Source organism: Cetorhinus maximus, chromosome 8 (assembly GCF_964194155.1).
Source record: "Cetorhinus maximus chromosome 8, sCetMax3.hap1.1, whole genome shotgun sequence".
NCBI classification, from domain to species: Eukaryota; Metazoa; Chordata; class Chondrichthyes; order Lamniformes; family Cetorhinidae; genus Cetorhinus; species Cetorhinus maximus.
The window spans coordinates 62,198,932-62,212,212 of record NC_135886.1 but is presented as its reverse complement, the minus strand read 5'-3'; the positions used below and the strand labels follow the sequence as shown (position 1 = coordinate 62,212,212).

Sequence of the window (13,281 nt, the reverse complement as noted above, 5' to 3'; positions counted from 1 at the left end):
ACATGTACTACCCTTTGTATGAAGGAGTGTTTCCTAATTTCACTCCTGAAAGGTCTGGCTCAATATGTCCCAGACTCCCCAGTTAGTGGGAATAGCCTCTCCTAATTTCCACTGTCCGTTCTCTTTCATATCTTGAAAACGTTTGACACAATTACCCCCGAATCTTCTAAATTCTAATAATACGATCTTGGGTTTTTTTTTCAAATCTCTCTTTGCAGCTTAACCCTTGGAGTTCAGGTATCATTCTAGTAATCCATACTGAGTTCCCGCCAAGGCCAATATAAACTTCCTAAGATAAAAGCAAAATACTGCGGATGCTGGAAATCTGAAACAAAAACAAAAATAGAAACAAAAACATACTTCCTAAGGTTTGGTGCCCAGAAATGCTCATGATAATCCAGGTGTGGTCTAATTAGGAATTTGTATAACTGAAGTATAACTTCTATTCTCTTGTTTTAAAGTTCTATAGGTATAAAAGCCAACATTCCATTTGCCTGTTGGATTATTTTTTCTAATTCCTTGTGTCATTGGAGTGATCTGCGCACCTGGACCCGAAGTATCTGATCCTCCACTGTTTCTGTCTTTACACCATTTAGAGAGGACCCTGTTCTATACTTTTTAGGTTCAGAATGGATTACCTCACAATTGCTTACCTTGAAATCCATTTGCCACATTTTTGTCCAATCCATTCGGAGGAAAATCAATTTTTTAATAAAACTTTGTCTGTATGTTTTTTGTAATTTTGCAGCTGTTTGGTTTCCTGGATATTGTAACATTTAGGGTACAAAATATACCAAGTATATGTACGTTTTGTCCTGCCTCAGAACAGGGGATGGAGCCATGTTGGGGGACATTAACAGGAAAGATGTGTTCAAAGGCAGATTAATCAGGAGCAGACCTAGAGATAAGTTTGGTTCCATGCGGCTGAAGTGCTGCCATTAGCTCCAGGTTGCTGAACGGGCTGGAGCTCAGAAGAGCCCCAGAAACCATTGGTAGCTTCTTGCTCCTGAGAGCTGTGGCTCAAGGGAAACTGGGGCTTGGTTGTGTTTAGATGCTGGAATGTAGCTTGGCCAACACAGTGTGGGGGGGTGGGGAGGGTGGCGGTGGGGAGGAGGAGGGGGATGCGGTCTTGGTAGGAGGTCAGCTCAGCTAGAAAAGAAGGCCATGAAGGCTGCACCTGGGACCAGAGCTGAGGGAGATCTGATATTGTGTGCCTTTTGGGCTAATATTGTACCTGTGGAACTCAGGTAGAGTAGAGCTGCTGTCAGCTGGGGATCAGACGAGCTCTTTGAAGGAGCGGAGCTAAAATTCCTCATGAGGTACACAGAGCTTTAAAGATTTATTGTAAAGACTGACATCTGGGTAGGCTGCTGAGAAATTTGTGGGCTCTGTCTTGGTTGTGTCTGCCCTTTAATGTACACCCACAGTTTGCCTGTTAACTTATGTTTACCTCATGTTCTACATGTTAGAGTATAAGATAGATAGTATTGACTGTTTGCCTTGTTAACTTGTGTACAGTAAAATTTCTTCTGTTTGTTTAAAAATCATGGAGTCTTATGGATTTATTCTGTTAGCGAGTAACTGAGATTTGATATTTTGTCTACTTTAACAACATAATTTAATGGTCCCTAACCAGATCATAATAAAATGTTGGGGGCCGCAACTAGGATCATAGTACATTCAACATCTCTTTGTAATTTTAGACTTCCATCTACACTGTTTACAGTATCACCTATCCTTGTACCACTGTCAAATGTGGATGTGTTTTTTTTTGGCCCATCATCCAAGTCATTAATAAATACAGTGGATGGTCGAGGCCTCAAACACGGATCTTTGCAGGGCATCACTAGTCACATTGTGCCAATTAGGGTTCCTACCCATTGTTCCCATCCTTTATGGCCTTCCACTTGGCCAGTTCCTCACCAGAACAATAATTTTCCTTTAATTCCATGAGCTTCAACTTGAGCTTTAGACTTTCTCTAATGCCTTCTGGAAGTCCATATAAAGAACATTCATAGACATTCCCCTGTCTGCTACTTTTGTCAGTTCTTCAAAAAGTTCAATCAGATTCTTCTGTTGCTTTATGTCCTCCACATAGCTTACTTTCTCACCTGATATTGTATAGTTAACAAGCTTGGATACATTACACTCAGCTCCTTTATCTAAATCATTGGTGATCAATAAGATCACTCTCCAGACTCAGAAATGATAAAGTATCACATAGGCCTTGTAATATCAAAAGAATGAGAAAAAAAATTACATACACAGAGGGATGTAGACAAGAGAAAATATATGAGACAAAAACATAGAAACCTGCAGGTAAAAAGGCATCAGGGATTAAATTTGGTTGTGCACTATCCATTTTCCAGGTTCTACTGTCTGTTAAGACCCCAAAATGGTGGGTACGATGTGTAGGCACTCTCCCAACTGTAAGTGCACCTCCCACCATACTGGATAAGGACAAACAGGAGATGACTTTGACTCACATCTAAAACAGGCTTGGACTACAGCGGTTCAAGAAGAGAGCTCAGCACCAGCTTCTCAAGGGCAATTTGGGATGAGCAATAAATGCTGGACTAGCCAGCGACACCCACAGCCCATGATTAAATTTTTAAAAAGACCTTGGGCCATTTGTAAATGCAAATAAGGGTCCTAACAGCTGCTGCAAAGTCCTACAATGGGTGTCAGAGCACTGGCTACCTCAGAGAAAACCAGCTTTAAACATCTTGCATGTCAAAAATGGATGTGATTTACCACAATTGTCACTGCTCTGATTCCTGAGATCTCTGACCCTTTACATCCAAGCCATGACCTTGATCTTTGAACTTCCTCCCAGACCCTGAATCCAGCCTGTAACCCCATGACCCTTGATCCCTCCCTCCTGACCTGTCAATCCTCGCTGCACACTTCAGGCTCCAAATACACCCAAAACCACTTGCTGCCCAGCATAAGGTCTTGCCTGTGGGCCACAGGTGAGATTCATGATGATGAGGTTTGAGGCCCTATATTTGTGCACAGGATGGGGAGGATGCACAAATTTAGGTATTCCCAAATTTAAAGCCTGGAGATTAATTGAGTGGAAGAGAAATAGAAAGACTGAGGGAGCAAAAGGGAAAGAACAAGAGAACATATTGCCAGCAGAGACAGCTTCAGAAAGGAAGAGTCACTCCATGGGAGACCAACTAGTTTTCTTAAAGTATTTTGCTTGTTCATAAATATTTCTTACTGGCTATCCTAAAATCCCAGTGACTCAGTAACATGATTCCTGCTGCTGATTTCTATCTAAGTATTTCTGCTGTAGGATCACAATGAATAGGGTCAGTGAAACTATTGCTAATTTTTCTCTCCCATTTGGGCCAAAAAAAAATAGTTGCAGTCTACACTTTGTCCAATAGATTTGAAGACAGTACCTTTGGGAGTCCTGCTGCATGTTTCATCTGCGTCCCACCAACTGAAGCAGTCTGCCCACGGCAGGGGCGATTGGAAGGAAGCAAATAAGTAGAACAGGCTGTAGGCGATGATGCAGGTGTAGGAAATGTTGGAAATTGAACCAAAAAGGATCATAGTTATATCCACACCTTGAAATGGAACAAGGAAAAGTAGAAACTATTAATTTGAAATCAGTTCTTTCACATGGATTCAGCTGGTCTGGAAAATCAATATTGTTTCATTGGAATTGGTCACCATGGTGATGTCTGCCATTATGTGTGTATCCATAATTCTCTAGAATTATAGATTGATACAAACTGCACTTCATTGCAGGTTTATATATACTATTAATAGTTGCATTTTTAACATGATATATTTAATTTTTGAGGCAGTCTTGCTTTAGAAGTCACAATTTTATTTTATTCTATAAGCTATCTGGATAATAATATAACATGAAGGCCAGGGGAAGAGAGCCAGTTATTGCCTCCTCATTTTCTGACTTGAGGAAAAGTCAGGAATTCACAAGCAGGTGAAATCTACAGAGAAACAATTGTTCCCTAGTGGATCTCAGAATGTATCTATTTAAAGCGTGTAACCGGCCTGGCCTTAAAGAACAAATTAAGCACAGCTTTGTACAGCAGAATAATACAGTGCATGTTATGTGGTGTAGAATATCTCTTCTGATAAAACAGTTTATTGCCTGATACTGTGAGCAATGCCACATGAGGTGCGCTAGTGAAAATAATGAAGTTTAACACTGAAGTTTGTATTATTTTTAATTTTTGAATTAAAGAGGCAATGAACATATGGGGGAATTTTAACTCCTAAAAATGTGTGGGTTGGGAGCGACAGGTGCACAGGAGTGAGGTGAACAGGGAGGGAGGGACACGGGAGTTGTGGGTAGTGTAACTATCACTGTCAATTTGCCTTCAGATTAATATTGGGGCTACAGTGCAGCCTCAGAAGTAATGCCATCCTCTGAGGAATCATCCTCATGCACAACATGCAACACTTATTTATGCGTGAAGGTGCTGGAAGACAAAGGAAATACATATGATTTATTCATAGAAAAGTCACGATCTTGGTAATCACCAAATTCAGTCTTATCATGGTTCAGTCAATGGTGAAGTAAAGTCAGCACATGTGAGGCTGCAATATCTGTGAGCTCCTTGTCTCTCCATCTCTGACTGAGAGGAACATTTACGTGCCACTTATCTCCAGGGCATCCTTCTTTGCACCAGTTGGGCTATTTGGGGTGGACCATCTCCCTTCCTGTCCAACTCCCTCACATTTGTGCTTCTTTCACCAACAAAGGGCAAGAAGACAGGCCTGTGAGTGAGTGATAGTGAGGTATTCACCTGAAGGATGTGGTGCATTCAGTCAGGGTCACCATGAGGCAGATGTACCGCATTGCATAAGGATTGGGGTGAGCGGCAATGGTAGTTGAGGAGGTGATGAGGAGCATAGAAAGTGAAGACTGGGTATTGCTGGGTGTGTATGAGCGGTGACATGATGGCACAAGCTTAGACAGAGTGAAAGGGGAGAGGGTGAAAGGGATTAAACCACAGAGTGTAATTGAATGTGCTCACATTGCCTGACCTGATTTGGTCATCAAATCCTTCCTGCGCCGCCTCCGAGACTGCTCATCGCCTCAGCTGCATCAAGCCATATCTCATCGGTAAGTGCTGCAAGTTTCTTCCTCCTGTTTCTGGGGACAGATGTGTCTCTCCTGTTCCTCACTGGTCCCAGCAATAACTGCAGTGATGCATCATTGAATCTGGGTGCTGCCATTGCTCCATGTCCACCATCCATTGTGAACATCTCTGATTTCCATTTGTACATTGTTCCCTTACAAACAGCTGAGCTCATTTCATACGGGTAGGCGCGCAACACATCTGCTTCTCAAAATCAATTGGTACAATTCAATTTAGATCCAAGATTCTGGCCCATTCAGCTTTCCTGATGCAATGCCACCTCATCCCCCGATGGAAGCTACCTCCATATTAATACTGGGGCTGTGGGAGTACAGAATAATTTTAAATATGCTTTCTGGAAATGAAACAGATGAAACTAAGCTGTTGAAAAAACTTGTGCTTAGGATAACTCCCTTAGTCTTCAGTAAAGTATTTATAGGAATTTAGTAAGAATGTTTCATTGAGCTAATGTGATCATTTATCCAGATTTTCAAATGGTCTTCGATAACTTGCTACTTAAATAGGTGAATGAATAAGTTAGAGCACACAGAATCAAGGGACAAGTAGCAGAGTGGAGAGCTAGCTGGCTGCAAGACAGAAGGAGCAGAGATTGGGGGTGTGGTGTGGTGCGCAGGGGAAGGGGGCGGGTTAGTTAATTTTGAGGTGGACTGCATCAGTTCCAGGAGGACAGGGTGGGCAAAATATTGGTAAATGAGTTGCAACATAGATAAATCTGTGTGAGCTATCACATTTTGGTCTGAAAAATAAAAAGGTTACATGCTACTCGAAAAGTAAGAATATAAAATGGGTGGAGGGATGAAAGGATCTGGGAGTACTGATACACAAAGCATAGGTTTATTGGTGATGTGTTACAATTCATTCAGGGAATCCTGGTTGCTGTGGCAACATGCACTTTTTACATGCATGTTGTCGTCTGGAGTTATGGAAAGCGATGGTAGAGGCTCCAACATTCTTTCTATCACATGGCTGACCAGGAATCTCTCCCACTCTTAGTGCCTGCCAATGGCATTTGTTGGAAGGATTTACAGGTTGATGCTCAACCTGTTTGGCCACATTATGTACACACCTTCCTTGGTCATCAAGCCCTGGGGCCAGACTTGAACCCAGAGTTTCTGGCTCAGAGGAAGGGGCACAACCAATTGCACCACAAGAACACCTTCAAGTAATGAGGCTATTTTAAAAAAAATAAGCACTGGTGTTATTTTTAGAGGGATAGAATTGAAAAGTAGAGAAATAATACTAAACTTGTATTGAATCTTGGTTAGACTATACAGTTCTGGACTCCAGGTTGTAAAATGCATTTTTATAACCTACACTAGATGGCCTGTCAATCAAATCAGTCCAGCAGGGGTGTTTTCTAACTCTAATTGACTGCTTCAGACCTATTTTCCATGTTTAAAGGGCTGATCATGACAATTAAACAGATTTTATCTGCACTTCAAGAGCCCTTACATCTGCTGCATAAATTTGTGGCTCTCACACTGCGGGTTGAGGCCGTTGGAACAATAAAAGTGGGGTTGGCATTAATTTCAAATGGCCCTGACTGGACTCAGATTTCCCGCCTATGTGATTCAAGACCCACCTCTTCTCTCTGCCGCCAAAAACGGGATCAGTCAGAAATGGGGGTGGGACTTCCACAACCAGGTCCTGCCTAGCAATTTCAAATGTCTCTGGAGTCAACCTGTCTTCGCAGAAATCTGGTCATCAATTCTGTTTCTCTCTCCACAGATGTTGCCTGGCCTGTTGAGTATTTGTAGCATTTTCTGTTTTTATTTATTATTTTCCCAATATTTATTTTTTGAGCATCCTCTCCCCTCTAACGGGGTCTCTCCACCGCTGTCCCTGTTTCTAATACCTGCTCCTGCACACCCACGCTGTACATCTCCCCATGTGAACACCTAGCTATCTCCACTGCTGTACCCACCAAGGAGTATGTATATGCGCTGGTGAGGGTGCGCACAGTGCATGTGACAGTGCTTTCTCTGTGTGCTCACCCTCCTCTGAGGACTCCTTGACCTCCTCCCACTGCAGCTCCTCCATTACCATTAAAACACCTGGGGAGTAAAAAGGCATGGATTAGAGTTCATATGTGGAAAAGGTTCAAACGCTATATTGTACATATCATGATACTTCAGTTAGTGGCAGCATCAATTCAACATGAATGATTGTTATGTGCCAAGTGGCAATGTGATACCTAATGCTGTCACCAGGTTGGCAGGTTGGTGGGGTGATGCCTGCCTTTTCATCCCTGATCCCTAATGTCTGTGCCACCCTGCCAATCTTCTGGGCAAGCTCCTCCACTGCGCCCAGGGTGGCTTTGGCTGCAGATCCACCACACCGTGCCCCCCCCCACCCCCAACCACCCCCCCCCCACCCCCCCAACCAACCAACCAACCACCCCCCTCCTCCACCCTGGCTCTCTGGCTCTCTCTCTCTCTCTGGAGTTGTGCATTCTCTTGTCCCGCAATGAGAGAAAGCAGAGGGCTAGGAATGTGAGAGGTGTAATGTGTGGCGAGTGTGTAATCAGATACGTTTGCAGAGGGTGACTGTGAGGGATGGGTGTGAGATGGCAACTGGGTGAGGTTGAATGTGAGTGTGGGCTGCTCTGAATGTGATTTGAGTAGAACATTGGAGAGAAAGGAATGTGTGGATCTGCAAGGTGTGTGGGCTAGAGGGGTGCTGGACTGGAGAATGCTGGGAAAGGCAGCGAGTTAGCTAACTATAGCTAGGACAGTGGTAGAGGCTTGAAAGTGGTATTACACTCATCTTTCCTGGCTAATAAGGTCATTAAACCTTTTCCAACACAGTACCCAGGTCCTGCTGATTCCAGCCCCTGCAACTATGAGCCAGGCCTGTTTCAGCAGTGTGGCCAACCTCCTCCTCCTCGAGTCCAGAAGAAAGATCTCCCTTCTGGCCCTAATGTCTCCAGCATTATCTCCAAGGAAGAGTCAAAGACCAGGGGCCAGCCTTCCCACCTTGTCCTTCCATGCTCCAGCCTCCAGTAGCTTTCACAAGCAAGGTTTCCAGAAACCATTCTGACCCCTGCAGGTTTGCCTTTAAATACAGAGCCATCATTCACAGTCAACATCATACCCACACGCTGAGATTGTTGGGAAAACTGAAAACGGAATGCTAATGCTTTAGCCGAGTTGAAGAGCCAAGGCAAACCCACTGCTAAAACATGCATTCCTGACCAGCTAACGGCCTCCCTGCTGTTTGTGGGTTTCTTCTGATAACATTTCTGCAGTGAGAGGAAGAGCAAGATGAGAGGCCCTTAACGTAAGATGGTCACCAGGAAATCCAACCGGGAATTTAGAAGAAACGTCTTTAGCCAGCGGGTGATGAGAATGTGGAACTCGCTATCTCAGAGACGGATTAAACCAAATAGATAAGATGCATTTAAGGACAGGCTTGATAATTATATGAGGGAGAAGGGAGTAGAGGGTTTGCTGACAGAGTTAGATATGGAGGAGGCTCAAGTGGAGTATGAATAGACTGGTTTGGCCGAATGACCTCTTTCTGTGCTGCATATCCAATGTAATCAGTTCACTAGGAGAGAATGATTTCCCACCACCACAGACTGACAATGAACCATCTTGATTCAAACCTATCAATACCTTTCAATGACCTCTTGAGCCCCCAGTTGCTGCAATGGAATGAAATGAAACTAACACAATTTCAATGAACCAATATTTCATTCAGCAAAATTAATGATGAAACCAACATCAGTGTAAATGACAGAATGACAGATAGAGTGTTCTCCAGATATTAGGCCTAATATCTGGTTTAATTTAAAAGGAGGGGAGAAACCATTTCACTTGCTGTGTCTGTCTCTTCATGGTCCGTATCTGTCTTCATAAAGTGAATGAAAGATCAGGTTGCAAACAGTACAACAGCAAATCTGGCTCAGACTCTGCTGATAATGAAATTATAAACAGGATATTAATATTAATTAAACACTACGGAGGTAATGTTCACTTTGTGTGAGAGTGTAAATGTGTGATAATAATTCAGCTGACTGTTAAATATCTCTCCTCTAACACCCAGAGAAAAAATTACCCCATTACCCAATTAAACTGTTTCCAAGCTCGTGTTACTTAATAAACATTAACCTTACAACATTGGCACGACTTTCCACACTGCAACAGGTCCCAGGCTGGCAAACTGCCCAAAGGAAGATTCCAGAAAAACATTGGTATCCCAACGAGTGCCAGCATGAGTGTGTGGGGAATAAGAAATGTACCTGGAAAATATAGTAAAGGAAAGCTGAAAGAGATTGTCTGGATGCTTGGGCGACCGATTTTAGTAGTGCAGTTTTGGAGTAGATGTTAAACAACTAAACATTGCATTTTGAATTAATATGGGAACTAAACATTATCATTGGCAGAACAGTGTGACTTCAGGTTGCAAGTTCATTCAGTTTATACGGAGTAAATTCTCCATTTCAGCACAATCGAGTAGTTTACAGGGAATTCATTATGCTGGAGGTGAAAATATAATTTGTGATCCCAGCAGAAACATTAGGCATTGAATTTGCTCCAGGAGATGGAGGGTCGATCATTCCTTCCCAAACTACAGAAAACCTTGGGGCCAAATGCATTTCGGATTTCAGATAATTTCAGTTTTCAGATATCGTATATAAACTCACATTACAATAGCCTAAGCCTAGGTTGGCTATAGTCTAATGTAAATAAAATGGCCAGAAAAATAAGATGTATCACTGAATAATAAATAATTTTGTTTTGACATGTTCACCACAAAAATCGCAAGGTAAACAATGCAGACAAACAACTAGACTTCTTGTTGTAGTGTGGCCAAAATGCCTATTTGTAAAAGTGTTGATCTGCAGGCAAATTCCTAATTGGAAACGTTAGATTTATTTACAATACAGACAGCAGCAACTGCACATGTGTTTTCAACTCCATCTCTATCTCTATACTGCCTGTGGAGGCAGCCTGCGCTGCTAACAAAGAGATAAAAACAAAAAACTACTGCGGATGCTGGAAATCCAAAACAAAAACAGAATTACCTGGAAAAACTCAGCAGGTCTGGCAGCATCGGTGGAGAAGAAAAGAGTCGACATTTCGAGTCCACATGACATGATCTATATATCAAATGTGTTTGATATTCAGATGTGAATGATGTGATAGGGTGGTATTTATTGCCCTTTTCTGAGGGTAGTAAGAGGTGATCACAAAGTGTGAGACTGGAGACAGGTAGGTCAGACCAGTCGTGGGTGGTAGTGACCTTTTCAGCTGAGGATTTTCGTGATTCAGTATTCGTTACCAGTCATTGATAACTTATTACTTTTAAATGTCCTTTAAAGTAATAATTATACGGCTGTTTGTTAGACAGGGTGTAATGGGGCAGTAATGATGGGAATTTGGACTCATGCCCTCATCCTGTTGTTAGCACTCAGTTCTGTTGAAGGGTCATGTGGACTCGAAACGTCGACTCTTTTCTTCTCCACCGATGCTGCCAGACCTGCTGAGTTTTTCCAGGTAATTCTGTTTTTGCGCTGCTAACACATTGCTTTACATAGATCATGTGATCTTACATCACAGGACTATTCTTAAAGGTACAGTCCAACATTTAACAAAACCATAACTACTGCACTTCCCATGTTAAAAGTCGATGAGGTTTTGGATGTATTTGGTTTTCGGATTTACGGATAATGGATACGTAACCTGTATATATGAGTATGACATCAAACAACACCCCAATTCTGAATTTCTTCAACACTTGCAGATCACACTTTCAGGTTCATTTTGTACCTTCCCCTGGGGTTGATTTCGGAATGGGGCCCATTCTCATCAGTTTTCCACCCATATTCCCCCAGTAAAATTTGTGGTGAAAGTCCAAACCAAGGCTTCATGCACCTGCCACTTTTACAGAATAAAACTGAGTGCTAACAACAGGATGAGGGCTTGAGTCCAAATTCCCATCATTACTGCCCCATTACACCCTGTCTAACAAACAGCCGTATAATTATTACTTTAAAGGACATTTAAAATAATAAGTTATCAATGACTGGTAACGAATACTGAATCATGAATATCCCCAGCTGAAAAGGTCACTACCACCCACGACTGGTCTGACCTACCTGTCTCCAGTCTCACACTTTGTGATCATCTCTTACTACCCTCAGAAAAGGGCAATAAATACCACCCTGTCACATCATTCACATCTGAATATCAAACACATTTGATATATAGATCATGGATTAAAGCTGTGGTAGCCAAGTCATTGTTCCCTATTCCAGTAATGTTCAGCTTTGTATTATTTATATTAATTGTTATACTCTTTATAACTTCATGAATTTATTTCTGCCTTCCTCTCCCAGGTATTCTGAATTTGACTACAGTACCTCCTCCATTTCTGTAAGCCAGATAAGGAAATCGCCAGACATTGCCCAGACCCACAGCACAGTTGATCATTGAGAGCAAGTAGTCAGTCTTCGAAGACCAGTTGCCTCGCTCCACATTCTCGTCACTTTCACCCACATGTTCATTGGTGACAGCCTGGGGGAGAGAGAGGAAATGGCTGACTCAGAAATTAGACTTTCCCAGGCTAGAACTCAAACAAAAAGTACAGTTTTCACCCGCTACAGAAACACTGTGTTGTTCTCCATTTAGCACTAATCAGTTGGTAGTTTAGAAACACCCTGAACCCCACAAAGAGACTCTGCAAGTCACAACAACCAAAATCCCCTGATCATCAGCACCTCGCAGAGTTGTTTTTTGTGAGTTTACTGTTATGCCTTGTTACTCACTGTGTCCTCTGGATGGTCATTCTGTGAGAACCCAGGTAGAACCAATTCTTTCTTGAACATTTTTCGTCAATGATGATCGGTTCTTCCACGTGTTCGGTGGTTGGAACTTGGGACATCTGTGAACTTTGTACAGCTCCATTACATTGGTTAAGAATTAATAATTTCCGCATTAGGCAGTGACCCTTCCACAGTCAGAAGTTAGTTGTTTAAACTGTTTAAAAGTGTTGCAGCTCTGTTGACTTTTGGTCTTAGAGTATTTATGTTACTAATTATTCACTTCACCGACTAAACTTTTCTATTACTGGTTTTTTTAATTAGACTCATGAACGCTGGTGCCAAAGTAGTTATTCTTCTTCCACAGAAGCTGCAATTTTAAAGGGGACAGCACCAAGCGCACCTGCACTAGTCAGGAACGCAGGCAATCCTGAACTCTAAATGGGCCTAAGCATCCGCAGAGTGCTAGTCCGAGTCGGATTGCCATTCTGCTCCTACTGCCTGACCTTTAAATTTTTTGCAATCCTTTCTTGCCCCAACTTCCGACTCAGGCCGGTCGAGACCTGTGCTGTGTAGCACACTCCTGAGGCCTTCAGTCGAATACTGCAGAGTTGGAGGTAAGGAAGCCATGCCCCATTTTTTGCGGCACTAGCTGCCATAAACCAGGTAAGGTAAAGGTCCAGGGTTGGGTCGGGCCTCTGGTGGGGGTGAGAGTCAGGAGTCAGGTCTGGATGGGAGGGGTAAGAGTCAGGAGTCGGGACTTGGAAAGGAGGAGTCCCATGGAGGGGTGGTGAGGGCGGGGGGAGTTCCGTAGTGTTGAGGGAACCCCTGTGGGGTGGTTTAATCGGGGGATGTGGTGGAGGTGTCCCATGGGGGAGGTTGTCTGGGAGTGAGTTGGTTCCCCTGGAGGTTCGGGGCATCGGGTGAGTCTCGTGGTTTGGTGGGGGGTGTGGGGGTCTGGGGGTGGGGTGGGAGGGATGGGGGTGTGGATCTGTACGATAGTTAGCTGGATGTTTGAATTGGCTTTAATTCTTCTAACTTTTTCTGGGTAAATATTGATGTCACACAGTTGAGACCATCCGAAATTTGTGATTTAAATTGCATTTTCGGATGGTTTCCATTGCAGGGCAATTGCTCAGTGGAAGTTTGCACTTCTCGGGCAATTGCCATGCTGCAACCCTTACCTGGGAACTTCTTGGGGAAGGGTGGGAGTTTTGTTGGGTGGGGGTTCCCCAGTGCTTCTTTGGGGTACCCCCCAGTTACACTGCCCTGGAGCTTGGTAGTTACAGCCCATTAAGTTTGCTTAAGAATGGAACAGTGTGTTCCCATTGCAGAAAAGTAATGGCTGTCACAGGGACGCAGGTTGTGTCC

The 13,281-nt window shown here is 43.2% G+C and overlaps 1 pseudogene across 1 annotated transcript in view; it reads right to left on the bottom strand.

The window, feature by feature from the left end:
- LOC144683673 (sodium- and chloride-dependent neutral and basic amino acid transporter B(0+)-like) overlaps positions 1-12,569 on the bottom strand; it is a 70,131-nt pseudogene extending 57,562 nt beyond the window's left edge. The window contains exons 1-4 of the transcript XR_013577312.1: positions 11,917-12,569; positions 11,512-11,665; positions 9,257-9,387; positions 3,411-3,578 (exon numbers count right to left, since the gene is read on the bottom strand). The product of XR_013577312.1 is annotated as a sodium- and chloride-dependent neutral and basic amino acid transporter B(0+)-like (transcript). The remainder of the gene's footprint in view (positions 1-3,410; positions 3,579-9,256; positions 9,388-11,511; positions 11,666-11,916) is intronic.
- Between the last annotated feature and the right edge of the window lie 712 nt (positions 12,570-13,281).